Source organism: Pantherophis guttatus, chromosome 2 (assembly GCF_059756535.1).
Source record: "Pantherophis guttatus breed Tessera chromosome 2, ASM5975653v1, whole genome shotgun sequence".
In the NCBI taxonomy this organism is placed as follows: domain Eukaryota; kingdom Metazoa; phylum Chordata; class Lepidosauria; order Squamata; family Colubridae; genus Pantherophis; species Pantherophis guttatus.
This window is the reverse complement of record NC_142064.1, coordinates 256,541,369-256,566,429: the sequence shown is the minus strand read 5'-3', so window position 1 is coordinate 256,566,429 and position 25,061 is coordinate 256,541,369. Positions and strand designations below refer to the sequence as shown.

The following is a 25,061-nucleotide window of genomic DNA, read 5'->3' as shown; positions in this document are numbered from 1 at the left end:
AGGGACAGGGGAAGAGAGAGGGACCCCTTGGGCTGCCAAGAGGAACGGGCAAGTTTCTCGGGGCCGGAGGAAGCCCTCTGAGCTGGCAGCGGGGGAGCGGCAGCCATGGTGGCTGCCTTGAAGCCCAGGCCAACCAGAGAAAGCACTGTGCTGGAGGAAGAAGGAAGAGAGAGAGAGGTGTTTGGATGCCGGGAAAGCAAGATCAAACCCAGGTGGGAACAGTACTTAAACTGTGGATATTTACAAGTGTGTCCCAGCCTTAATTAGCGGCTACAGTGTATTGGGACAAGAAGATCTGAAGAATACTTTTTAAAAGGGAAAGACCCACTAAAGAATTATGGATTTTATTGTCTGACTTGGAATTACTGCCTTTCTGGAAAGTTATAAAACTTTGAAAATTGTTTTTTTTTTTAAACGGGACTGGATTACTCTTGGAAGAGAGAAAGAGGGAAGAGGCAATAAATAGGACTTTTCTAAAAGAAAGGGAAAAGACAAGTGGATAGTTTTGCAATACACAAAATAGAGATTGTGACGAAGTGAAAGTGTAATTGTGGATTGCTAGTAGTTTGGAAGAGAAGCTATGTGTCTTGTTATTTTAACTGGATTATTGTGGCAAGAAATAAGGAGCTTTGACTCTGGAGACACTCAATCTGTCTATTGGAAGCATTATTGATGGAAAGAAAGAAGAAATAAAATGGAATAACTATAATTGAATTAACAGGCGCAGCAAGAAAAGAAAAAAAAGGTATGGCACCAAAAGAAGAGATGATGATATTATATATGGAATGATACAAAAGAACTAAACTTTATAGAACTTTTAACTTTGATAATATTGAAATTGAAAAGGAACAATTTTGAACAGATTGGAAAAAGATTAAATGGAACATAGTAGGTTGCAAGATAAGAAAAATAACATAGTTTGATTAAAATGGAAATGTAATGCCTAATGCATATTTGAAGTTTGAATATTGATATGAGGTATTATACCTCTTTTTCTTTCCTTCCCTTTGCTATTTCTCTGATCTTTTTCTTTCTTTTGTTACTTTCTTTTTTCCTCTTTATTTCTACGTTCCCTCTTTCCTCCATTTCTGAGTTTGTTTGTTTTTTGTTTTTTCCTCTTTATTTCTATTCATTCTAAATTGGACTATATAAATATATATATATGGTCATGAAATAAGACTATAAATGATTGAAGGAGAATATGATTTTTTAAAAATGTTCTAAATGCTTAAATGAATCTTTGAGTTTTAAAATAAATATGAAGAGAGATGATTTTCTTGCGCTGCGAGATTCCCCCTTCTCGCAGATGTGGCCCTCCTCACTATCGAGGGCCCACCTCAAGGAAGGGTTTTGGGACCCAGAGAGGTGGCATGTGAAAACGAGGGGATTGAGGGGCTTTCTAACAAAATTTTTAGTCAAATTTTTAAGGGGTCCTAGGGAGGGGGAGGGTCAGATTGGTATTCGGGCTGTGGGTATGGGGGATAACCCACAAGGGGGAGGGTCGGGTCTGGCAGTGAAGCGTGGTGTGGGGGATGGGGGACCCGGGATCGAGGGGGGGGTTAGAGCTTGTCCGGATAGTTTTTTGAAGATCAGTACTGTAGGTGGGAGGGGTAGATATGGCGGGAGCAGGGGGCCATATCGTGTTAGGGGAGTGCGCACTCGCTGTCTACGAGCGGTGGCGTGCTCCGGCCCCCAAGGCTCTACTCGCTCCTCAGGTTGCATAGACCCTCAGGACCCAGGCCTTCGGCTGATGCTGTGCAATGCCAGGTCCGTAGTAAATAAAGCCCCCCTCATCTGTGATCTTGTTCAGGAGGGGGGTGCGGACCTGGCAGGTATTACGGAGACCTGGTTGGGCCAGGAGGGGGGGGTTCCCCTCGTTGAAATGTGCCCGCCAGGTTTCCAAGCATTCCATCAGCCGAGGTCACAGGGGAGGGGCGGGGGGGTAGCAGTTATCATTAAAGAAGGTCTGAGACCGAGGGAGGCCACTGTTCCTCAGACGGCCGGCTGTGAATCCCTTTTTGTGAAATGGGGTCATGGGGTTCAGATGGGTTTGCTGATCACGTACCTGGCTCCCTGCCACGTGGCAACAGCCCTGCCTGAGCTACTCAACGTCATCGCCGCGGTGGCGGTTGATACCCCTAAGCTTATGGTTATGGGGGATTTCAACCTGCCGTCCGTGGGTGAGACGTCAGAGATGGCTCGGGAGTTCATGGCTTCCATGACAGCTATGGACCTGACCCAGTTAATTCATGGCCCTACCCACACAGGGGGAAACACGCTGGATCTGGTTTTTGTCTCTGGACAGTGGTTGAGGGATCTTGATATAGGGGATATAGTTACTGAACCCTTGTCATGGTCAGATCACTCTCTCCTTCGTCTCGACTTTCGAACCGCTGCACCCTGCCGCAGGGAGGTGGAGCCAGTCAGATGGTTCCGCCCCAGGCGCCTGATGGAACCTGACAGATTCCAGATGGAGCTTGGGCCATTTCCTGAGGTTCTGGCACACGCCTCGACTGGAGACCTGGTGGCCGCCTGGGATAGGGCGGCTGCTGGTGCTCTGGATCGGGTCGTGCCTTTGCGGCCTCTGACCCAGCGCCGATCTCAATTGGCTCCTTGGTTTACCGAGGAGCTGAGGGAGTTGAAGCGCCAGAAAAGACGCCTAGAGAGTAGTTGGAGGGCCAGTCTTCTTGAATCTGACCGGACACTAGTAAGATCCCACATTAGGAATTACTTAGTGGCGATAAAAGCAGCGAAATGTAGTTATTTTGCTGCTCTTATTGCGTCATCAGATAATCGCCCGGCCGCCCTCTTTAGGGTGACCCGCTCCCTGCTCCACCAGGAAGCGCGGGAGGACCCCTTGGAGGGTAGAGCCGAGGATTTTGTTCAGTATCTGTATGACAAAATCACTCAGATTCGGGAAGATTTGGACTCCAACTGGGTAGTCTCAGGGGGAGAGACAGGGGCAGGTCTTGAGAATGTTATCTGGGATGGGTTTGATCCTGTGACCCCTGAGGACGTGGACAGGATTCTGGGTAGACTGAACGCGACCACTTGTTTATTGGACCCGTGTCCTTCCTGGTTAGTACTGGCTTCCCGGGAAGTGACACGAGGCTGGCTCCAGGGGATTATAAACGCTTCGCTGAGTGAGGGTGACTTTCCCGCCGCCTTGAAAGAGGCGGTGGTGAGGCCTCTCCTCAAGAAGCCTTCCCTGGACCCGGCAATGTTGGTAAATTATCGTCCGGTCTCCAATCTTCGCTTTGTTGCGAAGGTTGTTGAGAGTGTGGTCGCGCAACAGCTCCCCCAGCACCTGGATGAAACGACGTATATGGATCCGTTCCAGTCGGGCTTCAGGCCCGGGTACAGCACGGAAACGGCATTGGTCGCATTGGTTGATGATCTCTGGAGGGCTCGGGACAGGGGGTGCTCCTCTGTCCTGGTCCTGTTAGATCTCTCAGCGGCTTTTGATACCATCGACCATGGTATCATGCTGCACCGGTTGGAAGAGTTGGGGGTGGGAGGCACTGTGTTGCGGTGGTTCTCCTCCTTTCTCTCTGACCGGTCGCAGTCTGTGTTGACAGGGGGACAGAGGTCGGCCCCGAGGCCCCTCATATGTGGGGTGCCGCAAGGGTCGGTCCTCTCGCCTCTCCTGTTCAACATTTATGTGAAGCCGCTGGGCGAGATCATCCGTGGTTTCGGGGTGGAGTACCATCAGTACGCTGACGACACCCAGCTGTACATCTCCACCCCGGATCACCCCAACGATGCCCTTGAAGTGATGTCCCGGTGCCTGGAGGCCGTACGGATCTGGATGGGGAGGAACAGGCTCAGGCTCAACCCATCCAAGACTGAGTGGCTGTGGTTTCCGACGTCCCGATATAGTCAGTTGACGCCATCACTGACTATTGGGGGCGAATCATTGGCCCCCACGGAGAGGGCTCGCAACTTGGGCGTCCTCCTGGATTCACGGCTGTCTTTAGAAGAGCACTTGACGGCCGTGACCAGGAGGATTTTTCATCAGGTTCGCCTGATTCACCAGTTGCGTCCCTTTCTGGATCGGGACTCTTTACGCACGGTCACTCATGCCCTTGTCACCTCCCGCCTGGACTATTGCAACGCTCTCTACATGGGGCTCTCCTTGAGGAGCACCCGGAGGCTCCAACTGGCGCAGAGTGCGGCCGCGCGGGTGGTAATGGGAGCGACATGGCGTTCCCATGTAACACCTCTCCTGCGCGAGCTGCACTGGCTCCCGGTGGTCTTCCGGGTGCGCTTCAAGGTCTTGGTTACCACCTTTAAAGCGCTCCATGGCTTAGGACCCGGGTACTTGCGGGACCGCCTACTACCACCAATAGCCTCCCACCGGCCGGTACGCTCCCATAGAGAGGGGCTCCTCCAGGTGCCGTCAGCCAAACAATGCCGACTGGCGGCCCCCAGGGGGAGAGCCTTCTCTGTGGGGGCACCTACTATCTGGAACGAGCTCCCCCCAGAGATACGGAGGATCCCGGATCTGCGCACCTTCCGCCGCGCCTTAAAGACCTTACTATTTCACCAGGCCGGCCTGGCCTAATTTTCCCCCTCTTTTATAAAAGATTTTTAAAATTTTAAATATCTTTTAGTATTTATATATTCAATTTTAAATTGGTTTTAAAAGTTTGGGGTTTTAAATTTGTCGGGGCCAAAATTATTTAATTTGATTTTATTCTATTTTTTAAATTTTGTATTGTATGTGTTTTTATTGTTTGGCTGTGCACCGCCCTGAGTCCTTCGGGAGTAGGGCGGTATAGAAATCTAATAAATAAATAAATAAATTTTAAAGGGAATTTATAACCCAGGAGAAAATATGTGAGAAGATATGTGTTAAAATTTATGATGAGTCAAAATTGTGGGATTGTGTTGAAAAAGCTATCTATGCAATATGATGTGAATTAGTTAAAATAAAATAGCTAAAATAACAGATGTAGGTGTGGAGGAAAATATGCTGGTAATGCTAGACAAATAAGAGAAGGAGACTCAGAGGAGAATATGCTGGAAATCAGCCAAAATAAAACATGCTGGAAATCAGCCAAATAATAGTGGGAGGTTTGGAGGAGATTATGCTGGAAATCAGCCAAAACATAATATGGTGGAAATCAGCCAATAACGGATGGAGGTATGGTGGTGACTATGCTGGAAATCAGCCAAAATAAAGCATGCTGGAAATCAGCCAAACAAAAACTGGAGGTATGGAGGAGAATATGCTGTTAATCAGCCAAACAATAATATGCTGGAAATCAGCCAACAATAGGAGAAGATATGGAGGAGGATATGGATTTTGAGATAAATTTGAGCAATATGAAGTAAGTAAAATTAAAGGTAAATTAATAAAAATTTACAGTTTAAAGACCTAATGAAGGGGTCAAGAGATTAAGAAATATGGATTGAATTTTGATTTAAAAATTGGAATAAAAAATAGAGCTGTAGTTAAGTTGAAATTAAGATGTGTAGTGAGAAATTATAAGGTAAATAATTAGACTAAGAGTTTAGAATATTTTTTCTTTTTTTAATGTTTTAATATTGATGTTAAAAGGTGTAATGAAGAGAGCTTGGAAAAGAATCAGAAATAATTGAATTTACAAATGAGTATAACAACGAATTAAATGTGTATTTGGAAATTAAATTGATGGTGATATAATAGAATGGTTCTGATCAAGATATTAGAATTTATGACTAAAAATTTCTCTACGTTTTGATTATTAATTTTAAAAGATATAATGGGAAATTGTGAATGGAGTTTTTTAAAATGTAAGCAATTGTACCTATCTATGACCAGATCGAGACTTCACTCTCGAAAGAGATATATTTTATTTGTTATGTTGGAAAAAATAAAAACTATTTTGCAAAAAAAAAAAAAAAAAGACTCATGATTTAATTAGGGCATCTGTTGGATCCCTGACATGAATAATGAGAAGTTGATTAACTTTTTGGCATTGCACTCAGTGGTGGGATTCAAGTAATTTAACAACCAGTTCTCTGCCCTAATGATTTCTTCCAACAACAGTTTGCCAAACTGCTCAGAAAGTTAACAACCGGTTCTCCCAAAGTGGTGCAAACTGGCTGAATCCCACCACTGATTGCACTATGTAGATATAAAGCTGCAGTAAATATGATATGCTTTCATGAAAATCCAAACTGAAGATTTATTTTTTTCTTTATTGGAATTTGTCAAAGAAAAATGAGAACAAGAATAAGAGAATAAAAATACAATGACAGGTATGATAGCAGTGGTGAAATTCAAATTTTTTTACTTCCAGTTCTGTGGGCGTGGCTTGGTGGGCATGGTGTGGCTTGGTCGGTGTGGAAGGGGAAGGATACTGCAAAATCCCCATTCCCACGCCACTCCTGGGACCAGCCAGAGATGGCATCTGCCAGTTCTCCAAACTACTCAAAATTTCCACTACCTGTTCTCCAGAACCTGTCAGAACCTTCTGAATTTTACCCCTGGATGATAGGCACATTAGTGCATTAATGCATGCTCGCCCTACTGACCACTTAAGTATGAAGTAAGATCCATGGAAGTCAATTTGTGACTGAAACTGTGAAAATTTGTAGCTAAGACAACTGAATCAGGTAGGGCATTCCAGACTTTGACAACTCTATTACAGAAATCATATTTTTACAGTAAAGTTTAGAACGATTTACATGGAATTTAAAGCAGTTGTTCGCAGACATATTATTGCGATTAAAACAGAAAAAGTCACTAACAGGTAAAATATTACTATGTTTAATTTTGGAAGCAATACCTAGGCCTGGCCACAAGGGAGGCAGTTCTAAATTATCCAAACCGAGAATTTTGAGCCTAGTAGCATAGGGAATTCTATTGTGTAAAGAATTGTGCAAGACTTTTCTCGTGAAGTACTTCTGAACCCACTCAATTGTACTGATGTCAGATATATGGTGGGGATTCCAAACAGTTGAACAATACTCTAAGATTGGTCTAGCATAGGTTTTATAAGCTCTAATGAGCAATACAATGTTTCCAGAAAAAAAAAGCTTTGCCAAATTAACCTTACAACTCTTAATGCTTTTTTAGCAATGCTGTTACAGTGAGCGTTGGAGCATAAATTGTCAGAGATAAGTACACCTGGGTCCTTAACAAGGTGAGGGTCATCTGCTAGATCAGGGATCCCCAACCTTTTGGACCTCAGAGACCACTAAATTCATAATTACGAGACCGCCTTCTGCCGCCAATAGCCTCCCACCAGCCAGTTCGCTCACACAGAGAGGGCCTCCTCAGGGTGCCGTCAGCCAGACAATGTCGGCTGGCGACCCCCAGTGGGAGAGCCTTTTCTGTGGTGGCACCTGCCCTCTGGAACAACCTACCCCCAGAGATACACACGATACCAGACCTCCGGACTTTTCGTCGAGCCCTGAAAACACATCTATTCCATCTAGCCGGGCTGGCTTGATCCCATCCCTACGGTTTTAAATTTATAATTGGTTTCAATTGGGTTATTTTAAATTGACGGCCAAAAGTATTTAATGTTTTTTAAATTGTTTTTAAATTTTATATGTTGTGTTTTTACCATGGCTGTTCACTGCCCTGAGTCCTGTTGGAGAAGGGCGGTATACAAATTAAATAAATAAATAAATAAATAAATAAATAAATAAATAAATAAATAATTTGAAATCCCACGGACGCCTTGCCAGCCTCTACTTGCCACTCCTCACCTACCCGCCTGGGCTCCTTAGGGCCCCAAAAGGAAGCAGTTGTTGGAGCTAAGCAACCACCACCAGTTGGTGACCACTGTGCTAGATCAATGCCACTTTTCTTATACTTGACATTCTGATTATGTTTACTAATATATAAGAAAGAGCATTTATGAATTGAAATTTGAAGTTGCCAAATAGGTGACCATTCAGACACCATTCAGAAACATAGTTGAGATCACTTTGCAAAACAACAGAATTATCTGTAGAATTGAATAATTTTACGTCATCGGCAAAAAGAACACAATTGCTTTTAAGTTGATCACATAAATCGTTGATATAGAGCAAAAAAAGATGATGAAATTTCTTACGTTGCAGTGAGAACACCTTCTACCACATTCTGCCCTTCTTGTTGTCTGTTCATGAAGTCAACCAGAATTCAGGGCTCTTACTCAACATCACCCTGGGCTACAACATCTATGAGAACTTTTTCAATGCAAGAATGACATATGAGGTCATGCTGGATCTGCTGTCTACAGGACAGGAGAACATCCCAAACTACAGATGTGGAAGACAAAAGAACCTGCTGGCAATTCTTGAAGAGATGGATTCTGAACTCTTTGATCATATTTCCAATGTCTTGAGCATCTATAAAATTCCACAGGTATAAAGCCAAAGAAATTAATTCCGTGTTGTAAAATGTTCAGATTTGCCTAGAAGGCAGCACTAGAAGGTAAGCTATAGAGCTTGATATTGGTGTATTTTGAGCGCTGTACACAAATGCAAAGTGTGAGCTCACAGAACCAGCTTTTAAACCGGTTGCAGTCTACCATTCTATGAATATACATACTTTGGCTTTGGGCCATGTGGCCAGCATACCTCTGGTAGTAGAAAAGGCCTGGGTGTGACCATTGGGAATTTTGAAAATTATTACTTTCGAAAAGTAAGACTTTGTCAAAGAATGTATGAGGGTTGAATCAATGACTTTTAAACATTTTGAAAATTTAGTGACCAATGCAAAAGAGATTTTTTTCCATAGAATCATAGAATAAAAAGTACATCTCCTTACACAGAGGAGGAATGTTCAGACCACTACAGCCAAATTGCTGTCCAAGTTTTCCTTGAAAATAACCAGCAGTGGAGATCCAGGAGGCAGGCTGTTCCAACTCTTCATAACTCTCACAGTGAGGAATTCCTCATTTTTATAATGTTGAGACTGAAGTAAAAAATTCAAAAGAAAGATATGAAAAAACAATGAATAGGTCAAGATAAGTAGAAGGCACCTCCAGAAAGCAGCTTTTACATACTTTCTCTAGTGTACATAAAAGAAATAGTGTACTTAAAAAAGGCTGAGCGCCACAAAACTGAGGCCTTTGAACTATGGTGTGGGAGAAAACTCCTGCGAGTCTCTTGGACTGCAAGGTGATCAACCGGTTAGTTCTAGAGCAGGGGTCCCCAACCTTTTGGACCTCAGGGACCACTAAATTCATAATTTTAAATCCCACGGACCACTAATATGAGCTGCCTAATGACTGACTGGGTGGGTTGGCCAACTTGATGTTACTCACATCGAGGGGTGCCTTGCCAAGCTCTACTTGCCACTCCTCGCCTACCCACCTGGGCTCCTTAGGGCCCCAACAGGAAGCAGTTGTTGGAGCTAAGCAGCCACCATGAGAAAGAGTTGGCAAAACATCTGGCTCAGTTCAAATTCAATCTGACCAAGAAGGAGGCTCAGCAGAAGCACTTCACTGAGGACTATGAGCATAGGCTTTCCAAGCAGAGGGAAGACTTGCGGGAGTAAAGGCCAGTTATTGGTACCTGGAGGCTCAGCAGACTGAGATGGTCAGCCAATTCCAGGCCATGATGCAGTCTCACTGGAACAAGGCGCTCCGGCTCTTCGCCACCAGTGGCACTTCCCTCCAGCCTTCGCCCAAAGCCCCGCACCAGGGGGCTGAAACAGACCCCAAGTCAGAATTTCTTCCCCCCTCTGACCCACACAAGAAGACCCCAAAGGGGGAGATTCTCTGCAGCAACACAAATGTTCATTGCAAATATCCGACCCAGGGGCCATAGTTTGAGGACCCCTGATTTAGTGCAATATAAAAAATGCAAATAATTTTTCTGAGGACCACCAAAATTTTCTCGTGGACCACCAGTGGTCCACGGACCATCAGTTTCCTAGAGGAGATAAACCCTGACTGCTCTTTAGAAGGCCAGATCCTGAAGATGAAACTCAAATACTTTGGCCACCTAATAAGAAGGAAGGACTCACTGGAGGAGAGCCTAATGCTGGGTTAGGAAGAAGAAGGAGATGACAGAGAACGAGGTGGTTGGATTGAATCACTGAAGCAGTAGGCATGAGCTTAAATGGACTCCATAGGATGGTAGAGGACAGGAAGGCCTGGAGAAACATTGTCAATGGGGTCACGATGGGTCAGACACAGGGGTGAAATGCTCCCGGTGTCACTGCATTAAGTGTTTGCCATCTGAGCTTCCATCTTCCATCCAGCTTACGGTAGTCTGCCAGAAAACTTATCTGTAGCAACTGAGATAAGACTGGTCTTGTGAGACATTGGACTACTGCGTATGTCTACATTCGTTCTTTTCTAACTTCCTGATTTATACTTCCTTTGTTCGTCTCTGAGATGAACTGTCCGGTAAAGATGTAGTTATCTAGTTTTGTTTGTTTTTATAATAAAATCCTTATTAGAATATATACTTTGGGTTTTCTTTCTTTGAAAGTATACAGCATGGAAAACAAGATCCATTCACCTCTAATTAATTACAGTTTCCCCGGGGGAGGACGAGGCTGATTCACGCTTCGACAATGGCACCAGAGGATGGTTTGATTTATATTGTTTTCCTTGGCTGTTGCTCAACTGATAAGCAAAATAGGCTATTAAGCAGATAGTTTAGTCGGTGACCGAGGAATGCTGATTATTTACTGCAAATATGCCAAGAAAGAAAAAGAAAACCAGATACAGGGCACAGTCTGCTGAAGACTTAAATCTCTCTGATGAAGCGGTGGAAAAGATTGTACAGAGGTTTTCAAATTTCCAAACCCCACTTGCCTCAACAACCAGAATTGATGAAGGCACTGTTGGGGGAGCTTATCCTGAAGAAGACGTGCTACTGGGATTAGTGACGCCCTCTTCTAATTCCACAAGCCCCCAAGTAATTACTAAATAATTTACTAAAGAAGCCCAGGAATTTGAAAAGCTTGGTGCCAAACCTAAAGCTTCACAAGCGGCAGGGTTTTCTTTACCCACAGAGAGAGGTGATATTCATTATTCTCATCTGAGCCCTGAACAAACCCAGCATGAGAAGGCTGTGAAAAGTTATTGTGATCAAATAGAGGTTTTAGAACATGAGCTGCACAAGGCGAAATCATTTGTTTCTATGCTCAAGCCAGATAAGAGGGACTCTCGTGTTTTTTCAAATTCCTGAGTCCTCCATTTTGCCTTCTTCTTCAAAGCCAAAGCCATATCCACAGGAGGGTTTTGTGTCAGGCGAATCAGAACAGAAAGCTGTGACCACGTCACAATTGACTCGTGATGTTGTGCCTTCTTACATTACACATGAAGCTGCTATAGCAGCAAAGTTTTCAGCAATGCCTGAAACTAATGTTGCAGCACCATCTGCTGGCGAAAGTAATTTACAAGATAAAGCTGAATTGCTTCCCATGTTGCAAGAGCATTTACAACAATTACAGCAAACTTTTTCAACAATGTCTCTAAATCAATCAGTTCTTCAGGGTGCAACTGTGCCTCCACAGGCTCAAATTTTAGCACCCCCTGGTGGTACAGATAGGGCACAACAATGCTTAATGCAGCAAATACAGGTACCAGCGGCTCCAGCAATTAATATTGCAGCTCAAGCACCAGCAGCAGCTGGAGCACAACAACCACAAGTCCAAATAAGGCAGCCTCAGGTTCAAGTACAAGTGCCTTTAGCTGCACAGCCCATCCAGCCAGGACCAGCATCTGTTCCAATGGTACCACAGGTGTTTTTACCAGCACATCAAATGTATGTTCCTCAACAGGCATCTTCTGTTGTTCCACTGGCTGGTGATTCAAAATTAAAGCGTTCAGGACAAAATTATAAAGCATAGGTCAGTGAGGTTGGACTTTTACTCTGTAGAGAAAGTACCCATTGCATGGTGTTTAATCCTCCTGGCCAGCCATGGACTCCTGCAATAAGAGACTTAGATACTAAAGCATGCACAACTTTATTGATGTCCATGGATACTGAACTGCAGGTTACTTTTCCACCTGATGCAACTGCCCAACAAATTTGGGCCCAATTAGAAACATGTTACTGGCCTGTTTCAATTGAATTTACATGTTTGCTCTTGTCTGAGTTCCATAATTCGAGATTAAAACCTGGTGAATATATTGGAGAACATTTAACTAAAATGAAAGGAATGAGAAAGGAATTGGGCGAAAGAGGCTATAATATTGATGATTGTCAAATGATCAGCATTATTATTAACTCATTGAATTATGAATGGAAAGATGCCATTACAAAGATTAATCAAGTGCCTATTGCTCAACGCACAGTGGATCATGTATGTAGAATTTTAACTGAAGAAGAGGCATTTATGCTAGCCACGCCACACTTGAGAGGACCACCCGCATCAAAAGCTCCAGCTAGGCGCTCCTTCCGAGGAAGGACCTACGTTCCAAGGATGCCAAGATGCTACATCTGTAATGGTGTGGGACATGCCACCAGGGATTGTCCCCAACAATTTCCAGTTCCTGTCACGTACCAGCCCAGAGGAACAGACTCCAGAGGAGGCACAGGCAGAGGCGGAAGACAAGGTTGTCGTGGTCCAAGGTGTGATCCTCAAGCTCCACTCGCCACATTGGCTTTAACCAACGATCCACAACCTCATCCAGAATACGACAGACGACTTCTGTGGACTTTGGATAGTGGCGCAGCATTGCATGTTACCTACAGAAAGGAACTTTTTACAGAGATACACGAGCCTGAACCTGAACTACGTGAACTTTATTCTTTTTCCAATCATCCTTGTCAGGTCGTAGGAAAAGGAACTGTTTATGTTGAAGAGCTCGATGCATTCATTCCTGATGTTTATTATATACCAACAGCAAATAGTAGTTTGCTTAGTCAGAGTCACTTGTCTAGAGTATTAAAGTTCCAGGTCCACCACCTCGAAAAAGCAAATTATAAAGTTAAAAATGGAGATATTGTTGCTGAAACCATGTTAATTGGTGGTGTTTATTACATAAAGCCAAAGTCTAAACCGCAAGCACAGGCAAGTATACAGACTCCAAAAGATGAGAGCACAGGCCCAGAGAGAGATGTTCCAGAGAGAGATCCTGTTGCTACTCCAAAGGCTCCTAAAGCCAATAAAAAGAAAATTAGGTAACAGGTTGCTCAGAGCAAGCCTGAGGTTTCTGAAAAATCTGTTAATGTTGAAAATTCACTAACTGGTAAACCTTTGCATTACAGGTGTATCCATAAGTGGCATAGAAGACTGGAGCATGCCGGTTCCTGTGTTCTTAGGAAGTTTTTTTAAAGGGAGGTTATTAAACTGACTTCTGCATTTCAAATGTCTGAAAGAAATTCAGCCAATTAAAGAGTTTATATAAAGTTATTTGAAATCAATTATATGAATGAAGACAATGAAATAATACACCAATATTAAACAATTGCTAGACTTCCGGTGGCTCTGCGAACGCCGATTGATGCTCCTTCAGGAGCTCCAGCCCCGCGATTTCATTAGCCACTAGAACAGTGAAAATCAGCTGTCTAGCGGCTCGAAACTCTCCACCAGGGAAAAAGGGGGAGAGAAGAGCAGAAGGGTCTGGGTAGAGCTCCCCTAGACCCCCAGGTTTTTCTTTTTAAGCCTGGGGTTTGTAGGGTGAGAGCTCCCTGAAAGCCCTTCAGTTGCTCCGGATCCTGGATGAGTCTGCTTTATGCAGACTGAGGCGTCGTGACCACACCAGCAAGAAATTTTAAGGATTATAAGGAATTTTGACTTTGGATGCTGGCAGAGCAAATCAGGAGAACAAAAAATGCAAGTACTGAACTTTAACTCCGGTTAAAAGGCGAAAAATGGCACCTGAGGGCGTGAAAATGAAACTTATTAGTGAAAGTGCTTGTTAATGCTTGTAACATTGTTAAAGCTACTGGATTACACATTAAAAGAAATATTTAAAGTGGAAGTGGAATGGAAAAGACTATGGTATTGATTTCAACTAATTTACACTTTTAAATTGGGCGGAAAATAGTGGACTTATTGAATTGATAGCTAAATAAATACAAAGTGAAGATTGAAATATGGCTGACATTAGGGCTGGAGGATCATCATCATATGAGTCAGCAAATTCACAAGTTGTGACTGTAAAGGTTTTACAAGAACTTTTAAATTCCTTTACTTCTGCTATATTAGAATCAATTGATAGAACTTTTCAAAAACATAATTTGGAGAATAACAATGATTTGCTGGCTGGAAAAGATGAAGAAGTTAACCAGACTAATGTGAGTTTGGAGGACAAAAAAGAGGCTGTCAGGATTAAGATGGAGGTTAGCACACCGGAAACAGAGGTTTTGGCAGAGGCTTCCACGCAACTAAATGAAAAGCAACAAGCAGACTCTTTACTGCAAACTGATAAATTTTATCATGATAACTCTTGGTTTTACAGACAGAGGAATGAAGTGATTGATTATATAAGCAGGAAGAGTCGAAATGGGGGTTTCAAATTAGAGGAAATAATTCTAAGAAGAGAACGAGTTTCAAAGATACATCAACCTCAAAAATTCTCAAAAATAAAAGCAGGGGGAGGAGCAATGCTGAAGAAGAAAGTATTATTGAAGAAGAAGGACTGTAAAAAATATAGGAAGAAAGGAAGAATGGAAGATTAACTCCCTTTGAGGAGGATTTTAGTAATAAATCTGTAAAGTTTACTGTTTTATTGAAGTAAAAAGGCTTAATTAAAATTGGATAGCTTTTTAAAAAACTTATTGAAGTATTAAAATGGTTAACTTAAAATTTAATGGATAGTTTTTTAAAAGTTCTGAAACTTATATTGTGAAGAATGTCTTATTGATGTTTTAAGAGATTTTAAAATGTTTAACCTAAGATTATAGTATTTTTAAAAGGTATCTTAGTAATAAATGGGAAATGTAATAAGAGAATTTATAAAAGGAAGGTTGATGAATAACTTTTAAAAGGGGAGTTAAAGAGTGTGAGGGAGTTTTGAATCTTGTACTAAGTTAGCTTATTTTAGCTTATATTTGTTAAATGTTATACCCTGTTTTCGCTCTGGGAAGTCGGGTGTGTGTGGGGGGAGGGGGGGTTGAAGGATGGTTGGGGATAAAATTGTAGAAATTTTTTTTTAATAAAATAAAAAGATAGATAAATGTTTTAATAGAAAAGTAAGAAATTTGGGGGGGAATGTCACAATAAATGAAATGATTAAATCAAGATATGATAAATACTGGAGGAATAAGAAGAAGATACAAAAGATGTATTCAGATGATACACTATGATTGATTAAGAATTGTATGTTTGTTTGTTTATAAAATAAAAAACTTTTTTCTTTAAAAAAAATTAAACAATTGCTGAGGGGGATATAAAAATATTTCAAGCTGAACATACAAAAAAATCAAATAAGTAATAATAATCTATGAGAAATTAATATGTTTGTCAGTTTAAAAAGATATTCCATGAGTGTATAGCAGTAGTCCAGTATTTGTGATGTTGCCGTAAAGAGGAGGAGGTCAATTTATTTTCCAAAGCACCAGAAGGCAAGACAAGAAGCAATGGATGGAAGCTAATCAAGGAAGGAAGCAACCTGGAATTAAAGCTTTGAGGACAATTAATCATTGGAACAGATTGCCTTCAGAAGTTGTGGGTGTTTCATCACTGGGGTTTTTTTAAGGAGAGACTGGACAGCCACTTGTGTAAAATGGTCTTGGGTCTGCTGCTTGAGCAGGGAGTTGGACTAGGGCTTGGGTGTCACTCAATTTCATTGAGGGCCACATCCAGGTTGTGTCTGACTTCGGGCGGAGGCATGGCCAAGGTGGGCATGGCTAGGATGACGTCACTTGTGTCAGGGGAACCTGCCGTGGCCTGAATGCTCTGCCAGCAAAAATGGGCTCCCGAGCTCCGTTTTCGTCTGCGACGGCCTCCTGCAACCCTCTGCCAGCTTAAACAGAGCTTGGAGGGGGCATGCATGGCCCTCACAAGCTTTATTTTTGGCTGGGAAGCTTCCTGCAACACTCTGCTTGCCAAAACAGAGCTCGGGAGGGCCATGCCCAGCCCTCCCTTCTGGGTTCAGTTACAAATGGGGGAAAAGACACTGGAAACATGGTGGCTGCTTGGAAAGATGGTATTAATGGTGGACAGGATCATATGCTTTGATCATGTTGGGTGAAGAAAAAAAGGGAAGAGATGCTGAGAGTGGCTGAGTTTATGCCCTCTCTGGGCTTTTGAATTTGAGCTTTATTCTGATTGGTTGTCAGACTCCCATGGGGCCATACACGGGCAAATCTGTAGGTTGTGTTTTGAGTCCATGTTTGGTTGAGCCTTGCTGGATTGTGATGTAATGAAAGGGCTTTGGGATTGCTATTATGGTTCTGCTTGAAGTAGGTGGATCTTTGTTATGTAGAATAGACTGGCTCAGGCCTTAAAGGCCCATTGACAAAGGTGGGGGGTGGAGTTTTTGCCTCCCTTTTACAAGAAATATTCTTCCCTTTTAATATTTCCTAAAATATCTCATTTTCCTAGGAGGGGGTGGGCTTTGAAACAGAGATGAGCACCACCCCCTAGAGTCAGGAATGACTAGCACATATCTGTGAGGGGAACCTATACCGTTACCAAAAATATCTCATGTTCCTAGGAGGGGGTGGGTACTAACTTCCTACACTACCAATACCTTCTCTTTTATCTTAGATCAATTATAATGTCATCAACCAGACGGCTGAGCAAAATCATCCTTTTCCTTCTTCATACCGGATGACCCCAAACCAAGAACCTCCTGACTCAGCTATTGTCCAGCTGCTCCTGCAGTTCCAATGGACATGGATCGGCCTCCTTTCTCAGGACAATGAAAAAGGAGAAAAATTCAAAAGACGCTTTGAAGTTCTTGCTCTAAAAAATGGGATTTGCATTGTCATCTCAGGAACCGTCCCAGAAGCAAATATGCAGACAAGTGCTGGAGAAACTCTCATTCAAGAAAAATGGGAAATGTTCCTTTCTCTTATCAAGAGTCAAATAAAAATTATAGTATGCCAAATGGATTTTCAGGCCTCAGGAATCTTAGCAAAAATAATACAAAAGATTGATATGACTAATACACCCATTGTGGGAAGGTTGTGGATTGCAACAACTTTGACAGCTTTAAGTGTATATAGTTTTGACCTCTTGGTTGATCTCCAAAATAAATATGCTTTGTTTTCCTTCCTTGTCCAGACAAAGAGAAGGACTCAGTATTATTACATTAAATCTTATGCATCTATGTTCTCAGCGTATGGAAAGGAAGCGTTCCAATGTTCTTATTCAAGTCCTGTGTTATCTAAGAAAGTCTGGAAAAAATGCAGAGAAAAAGAGAATTGGGAATTCCCACCCCATGATGTGATTGCAACAATCCTGTCTCAGGATTCCTCCAGTATTTCCCAAATAATTCAAATTGTGGCCTGGGTCCTCAGTGCTGCCTCCTCCTCCCAACAGAGTAAGAGGAGAATGCAAGTTGGAGACCATCAACCACCCCAGATTGTACAGCCATGGCAGGTAAGTCTTCTCCCTTGAGGTTCCATTGATTCTCCCCTTCCAATTCCTCAATATTAAATTAGATGAAGAAAGGGGTGAGATATTCCAAAGAGCAGTTGCCCAGTTTGTGGTATTTGAGAGTCAATCCTGAAACTGACCTGAGCAAGGCCATTTTGATCCTTCAGTGTTGCCACATTGGAGCCGAGGGATAGAGAGGGAGGGGAGGAATAGAGATAGCTGGAGTTTTGTAGCCAAAACAAAATACTTTCTCCTGGGAACCAAGGACATTCCCACCGATGGCCAGAGGGAGGATGAGTGAAGTCACCAGGCAACCGGATGACACTTTGATTGGATCATGTGACTGATTGTTTGGAAAGGGGAAGAAAACGTTTACTTTTAATTAGGTGAAAACTGTGGAAACATTTAGAGTCAGTTTTCACCAGCCTATGCCTCTATGATATGTCCAATAAAACTGATATTTGAGGAACCTGCTTGCCTCAGAGTCCTGTTTGCTATGGGCGTATTACTTGGAACCCTGATGGTGAGTTAGAGAGAGATGATAGAGAAACATCTTCCAAAGTTAAACAACCTGTGCTAGTTTGGGATGCTTTTGTGACAGAAATAGCTCTATGGTGACAACGTAATTTTCAAAACTAAACAAGCATCAGAATATTCCAGCAATCTTCAACCTTTATTGTGATCACAAAGTGATCTCCAAGCTAAGGAGTTCAGATGGATTGTTTGTTCTGGATTAAGATTGAATTTTGCTAGCTAACTCTGCTAACTTCATCTTCATCAGGTCTGAGGGCAAAATTTTATTCTCCCTCTTCTCCCATTACATGTTTTCCCATATCTGCAAGTGGTCTTGCCTCAGAGGGGGCTGTGATGGTGAAGCAGCAAAACATAGAACATAAAACATAGAATAATAAGCGTTTGAAAGGACCTCAGAGGTTTTTCTAGTCCAACCCACAAATTGAGCAGGAGACCCTGCACCATTTCAGACAAAGATGCAGCAGCTGCAGGCTTGTTGTAGTGAAAGTTACAGGAAGCTGCTCCCCTTCTTAAATGTGCTGCCGCCATCGCCACCCTGTTCCATGCACATGCGCACACCACTGATAAATGCTGAATGAATAAGTAAATGGTGTGAATGTGTACCCAGCACATGGAACAGAGTGGCGATGGCAGCAACATGTTTAAGAAGGAGAGCGGCTCTGCTACAAGAAGCCTGCAGCTGCTGCATCTTTTGGGACAAGAAGCACCTACAGGAGCACCAAAAAAAAAAAGGCTGCGGCTGCAGGCATCTTGCGACAAGGAGGGGGGGAGGCAAGATGCAAGCTGGCATTCAGCCCAGTGGCGATGTCTCAGCCCTGGCTTGCCTTCCCTTAAGTTAAGGACACATTATGTGGCAAAAGGAGAGTGGGCAGCGGCTCAGGGACAAAGCCGGAGCCAGGAAATGATGCATTCTCTGACCCGGTCGAGGCGGGCAGTGAGTGGGTGGCAGCTGCAAGGACTCTGGGAATCACATGTTCCTGGCACGTGGCCGTGGCACCCAACCCAAGTCGAACGGCGAGCAGGCGGCATGCATTGCTTACCTTTGGTGAGCTGAGCAGGTGGGGTGACTGGTGAGGCAAGTAGCTGGGCTCCATGGCAAAGGGAACTTACATAGGGTGGGAGTGAGTGGGTGGGCTGAGCAGCCAGAAGCAGCGAGTGAGCCAGAAGAGGCGAGAGAGCTGGAAGAGGCGAGCGGGCATGTGTGGGCCACCAGGGAGGATTGTTATGGTTCGGCGAACTGATACCAATCATACCTACCGGTTCACCCAAACCGGTCCAAACTAGTAGGATTTTACCCCTGCTGTAATTGTTCTTGGTATGTTTTAGCCTTCAGCTCCCTAATCATTTTTGTTGCTCATCTCTACTGTCTTTCCAGTGTTTCAATATCTTTTTTATATTGTGTTGACCAGAACTGGATGCAGTATTCTAAATGTGGTCTTACTAAGGCTTTGTAAAGCAATATTAGAACTTCATGTGATCTTGATTCTATCCCTTTATTAACGCAGCCTAGGATTGCATTGGCATTTTTGTCTGCTGCCACACATTGTTGGCTCATATTTAAGTGATTGTTCACTAGGACTCCAAGATCCTTCTCACAGTTACTGGCATTAAGCCAAATTAAGAGCCTTGGTAGTACAGTGGTCTAAGGCACCCTGTTATTAAGCTGGTTATTAAGACCAGCTGCCTGCAAGTACTGCAAGTTCGAATCTCGCCAAGGCTCAAGGTTGACTCAGCTTTCCATCCTTTCTAAGGTAGGTAAATTGAGGACCCAGTTGTGGGGGCAATAAACTGACTTTGTATAAATATACAAAAGAATGAAGGCTATTGCTTAGCGCATTGTAAGACATCTTGAGTCTCCGGAGAAGGGCGGCATATAAATCAAAATTAAAAAAAAATTCAGTTAGTCTGTACCTATATTGTTGGTTTTTCTTGCCTAAGTGTAAAACCTTACTTTTATCTATGCTGAATTTCATTTTGTTAGGTAGGGGCCCATGTTCAATTTGTCAAGATCTTTTTGGATCGTGAGCTTGTGTTCTGGGGTTTTGGATATTCCTGCCAGTTTAGTGTCATTTGCAACTTTGATCAGTAACCCTTCAATTCCCTCGCCTAGATCTTTTTTGAAGATATTGAAGGGTGCTGGGCCTAAAATGGAAACTTGGGGTTCCCCATTGCTTACTTTCCTCCATGTGGATGAGGTTCACCAGAGGACTACATGTTGAATATAATTTGTTAGCCAGTTGCAAAGCCACCTGATGGTGGTGGTGTTATCTATTCCATGTTTTCAAGAATGTGAGACAATGAATTACTTGGATGAGGGGATAGATTGGAAACTCATCAAATTTGCAGATGACACCAACCTGGCAGGAATAGCCAACACTCAGGAAGATAGGCTCAAGATACAGAAGGATCTTGACAGACTTGAAGATTGGGTGCTATCTAACAAAATGAAATTCAATGGAGAAAAAAGTAAGGTTCTACATTTAGGCAAGAAAAACAAAGTGCACAGGTACAGTATATGTGGTACCTTGCTCAATAGTAGTAACTGTGAGGGGGATCTTGGAGTCCTAGTGGACAACCATTTAAATATGAGCCAGCAGTGTGCAGCAGCTGCCAGAAAAGCCAACACAGTTGTAGGCTGCATAAACAGAGGGATAGAATCAAGATCACAGGAACTGTTAATAACACTTTATAATTCCTTGGTAAGGCCATACTTGGAATACTGCATCCAGTTTTGGTTGCCACAATGTAAAAAAGACCTTGAGACTCTAGAAAGAGGGCAGAGAAGAGCAACAAAGATGATTAGAGGACTGGAGGCTAAAACATATGAAGAACGGTTGCAGGAACTGGGTATGTCTAGTTTAATGAAAAGAAGGACTAGGGGTGACATGATAGCAGTGTTCCAATATCTCAGGGGCTGCTACAAAGAAAAGAGAGTTAAGCTATTCTCCAAAGCACCTGAGGGTTGGACAAAAAACAATGGGTGGAAACTAATCAAGGAGAGATGCAACCTAGAACCAAGGAGAAATTTCCTGACAGTTAGAACAATTAATCAGTGGAACAACTTCCTCCAGAAGTTGTGAATGCTCCAACACTGGACGTTTTTAAGAAGATGTTGGATAGCCATTTGTCTGAAGTGGTGTAGGGTTTCCTGCCTAAGCAGGGGGATGGACAAGAAGACCTCCAAGGTCACTATCAACTCTGTTCTTCTCTTCTCTTCTCTTCTCTTCTCTTCTCTTCTCTTCTCTTCTCTTCTCTTCTCTTCTCTTCTCTTCTCTTCTCTTCTCTTCTCTTCTCTTCTATAATTCATCTTCAGCCTTTAAAAAGATTCTATAAATATTTGAAAAAGAGCTTTAAATTCCTGGAGAATGACTGGAAGAAGCTTCCCATGAAATGCTGAATCAATCAGTTTTAGACTATAATCAGGGCCGGATTTAGATGAAAAGAGGCCCTAGGCTATTCCACTTATGAGGCCCTTTCACCAGTGGTGGGATTCAATTTTTTTAACAACAGGTTCTGTGGGCGTGGCTTAGTTGGGGGTGTGGCTTGGCAATCATGTGACTGGGCGTGGCTAGCTGGTCACGTGACTGTGTAGGCGTGGGTAGCTCATCATGTGACCGGGTGGGCATGGCTATGTGCATAGGGACTACTCAGAGGGCTGAAAAAAGTCATTTCTGACTGGGCCTCGCACTTTTGACCGGTCCTCACACTTATGACCATCCTCACATTTATGCCCGTGCAGCTTTCTTAACAACCATGTCACTCATTTCACAACTGCTTCTCTTCATCATGGTGACAAGATAGGGCAAAAACGTAAAATGTGAGGACAGTCGTAAGTTCGAGGTCTGGTCAAAAGTGCGAGGACCAGTCAGAAATAACTTTTTCAGCCCTCTGAGTAGTCCATATGCATAAAAGGATACAGCAATAGAGAGGGATGAAGGAAGGGAAGGGAAATTAGAGTAGGAATGAGGGTAAGAGAGGGAGGAAAAGAGGAGGAGAAGGACAAAGGAAGAGGAAGTAGGGAGGAGAAGAAGAGGGGGAGGAAGAGAAAGTAAGAAGGAAAGAAAAGAGAGAGGTGGTAGGTTTGAGGAGAAAGATTGCTGTACAATAAAAAAAGATGAAAGGGAAGAAAGCCAACCCCAAACAAATATAAAGATATTAAGATAAAGAATGAATTGTTAAACTTTAAAGAATAAAAGAGAACAAATATGAATAAATAACAATAATTAGAAACACACATACAAACATACAATGTATTTTCTTTAAACAGAGTATTTGGCCGGTTCACAAATTTAAACAGTGTTTAGTCATTTCAATTAAATTTACAATTTCTATATTTCCTTTTTGCCATATTTATTCCTCATCTATTTTTGTAAAAAAACAATATTATCCTTCATCCTCATCTCTAATCTTAATCAAATTCAATTTTTCCCTTCTATTCTATATTATACCTCTTCCCATTGTCATCTATTTTTATATCCATCCTCACATTGGTTAATTATGTAATATTAGTTGTTTAATATAAATTCAACATTTTAATATAAATCAATTAGTTATATAACTACCTTTTTTGTATATTAATCAATATGAACATGAATATTCCAATTATTTCCATGCAATCCAATTTCTTACAAATCAATTAATTATATTTACCAATAATAATAAACCAAATAATTTCCCCCATATATTCCTCCAAACCACAACTTAACCATTTCTGCTTTCAGAAATATACAATTAATAGTATCTCAATTATTACAATTCCCTAGTTAAATAGAGCTTTTTTTCTTTTGTGTTTTAAAATCCTGAACTCTCCTCTTTTTCCCTAAATTTCCCATTGTTTGCACCTACCTTTTTTGGTGAGGAAAAAGAAAAGAATTCTGCCTGCCTAATTTTCCAACCTTGCAGCAACAGCAAAGCAGTTTCAGTTTCGTTTCTCAGCATAGCTAGGGGAAAAAAAATCAGCACTCTTTGCAAGGAAGCAGAAGAGCCCTGAGCAAAACAGCTGAGACAAATCAGCTGAGAGCCGGGAGGCCAATTAGCCTATGCTGAAGCTCCGTGGGCCAATAAAATTACAAAAAAACCACCGAACCCTTTGTTAAATTGCTGGCTCCCCCGCCCCTCGCCCACCACTATTTATTGGCAATAAATAGTGGTGCGGAGGGGCGGGGCAAGCCAGCAATTTAACAAAGGGTTTGGCTGCACCACTGGCTCTAGGGCAGCCCTTTGAAGCCCCGCGGCAAGAATTTAAACCGTTTTTTTTCCCTCTAGCCATCAGCTGGGACTCCGGAGGCAGCAATAGATTGGGAGTGGGCAGGGTAAGCGAACGGCCGGCGATCCAACAGAGCAGAGAGTGAGGGTGAGTGAAGGCGTGGAAGCTGCTTTCTCCATCCTGCTCTCTTGCGTCCGGAGCCGGTGGGGAACCACATGGCAGCCCACGTGGATCCCAGGCAGTGGAACTCAGGCTAGGGAAGGGGTGGGCAATTGTGGCTCTTTTACAACCTGTGGCCTTCAACTCCCAGAATTCCTGAGACAGCCAAGCTGTCTCAGGAATTCTGGAAGTTGAAGTCCACAGGTTGTTAAAGAGCCACAATTGCCTACCCCTGGCTACGGTAGGCTGGCGCCGCATGGGTGGGAGGCGAGGGGCGGGTGAGCCAGCAATTTAACAAAGGGTTCGGCCGAACCCCCTAGAACCCCCAGAATCCCACCACTGTGTAGGCCCCTCTTGATTTTGAGGCCCTAGGCTGAAGCCTAGTTAGCCTATAGGAAAATCCGGCCCTGACTATAATGGTGATTTGAAGAGGTTGAATTATTCAGAGTATCTCCAGTCCGGAATAACATTGAATAAAGGCTCAAATTGGAATGTTTTTTTTTTTTCCTGCAGCTTCATAGGTTCCTGAGAACTTTCCAACATCACAATATTTCCAGAGATGGGATTTCTTTTGATGAAAATGGAGTTCCTGTTGGTGACTTTGCTATCATGCAGTGGACATCAGCTTTGAACAAAACAGATGCAGGGGTGAAAATTGGGAATGTAGAAAGACAAGCCTCCTCGGAAGTCAAGATTTCTGTCAATCAAAGTGCCATCCAATGGCCAACTTTATTTAACAAAGTAGTTGAGGCTGCTTGGATTTTGCTCTTCTATTTATCTCCATATGTGGAAATTTTTCTGCTCAGAAGTAATTCTTATTGAGGCCAATTGAGATAACTTCCAATAAGAGAATTTAAAGCCTCATTAATTCATTAGATATCATTTTACTTTAAAGGTTTTACTGTAATCTATCATACAATGGAACCTGCTGCATTGTATTCCAGGATTTGCAATCTACATTATTAAACTGGAATTTGCTGCCATAATTTATAGTACATCAAATTATCTTGTTTTCAGTAAGAGAAAATCCAGAATGTCTATGGAGATTCTCAGTCATCCAGGTCACAGTTGTGCCAAAGGTGCTTTTTCAAAAGGCACCTGGACTTTGTTTTCCCTTAAAGATGTTTCACTTCTCATCCAAGAAGCTTCTTCAGTTCTGACTAAATGGTGGAGGATGGAAAGATTTGGAACTGCTGAAAAGACAGTGTTGTAAACAGGATATAGATTCAGCAATTGCAGGAAGATTCCACACCCATTTGCACTATTCAGGTGACCCTGAGGGCAGAGATAAATTTCAAGTGGCCTCAACAACTTTCAGAAAGACTGCTAACAACCAGATGACTGTAAGGAATATAAATCCTTCCATACTCCACCACTCAGTCAGAACTGAAGAAGCTTCTGGAATGATAAGCGAAAAGTCTTCAAGGCAAAACAAAGATCAGTTGTCTTTTGAAAATGCATCTTTGGGAGAAAAATCCAGAATATGAAGGTTTAGCCCACTGAATTGCATAAAAGAAAGATATCACTAAGAATGTGGCCATATTTTTCGGAGTATAAGACCCCCTCTTTGCATCCATTTTTTTGGGAAAAATAGGCAAAAAAACGGGATGCACAAGGGTTTGGGAGGCTGCAGAGTGCTCCTAGGGGGCTGGGGAGGGCAAAAACTTTTTTTCTTGTTTTCCCCTCAGAATCTTGGTGTGTCTTAAAGTCCGAAAAATACGG

General features: G+C 42.7%; 1 long non-coding RNA gene across 1 annotated transcript; it reads left to right on the top strand.

The window, feature by feature from the left end:
- Nucleotides 1-16,298: 16,298 nt before the first annotated feature.
- LOC132711498 (uncharacterized) lies at nt 16,299-24,325 on the top strand. Its single transcript, XR_009622385.2, has 3 exons — nt 16,299-16,360; nt 16,607-17,443; nt 23,853-24,325. It is a non-coding gene; the product is annotated as an uncharacterized LOC132711498 (long non-coding RNA).
- Nucleotides 24,326-25,061: the final 736 nt, after the last annotated feature.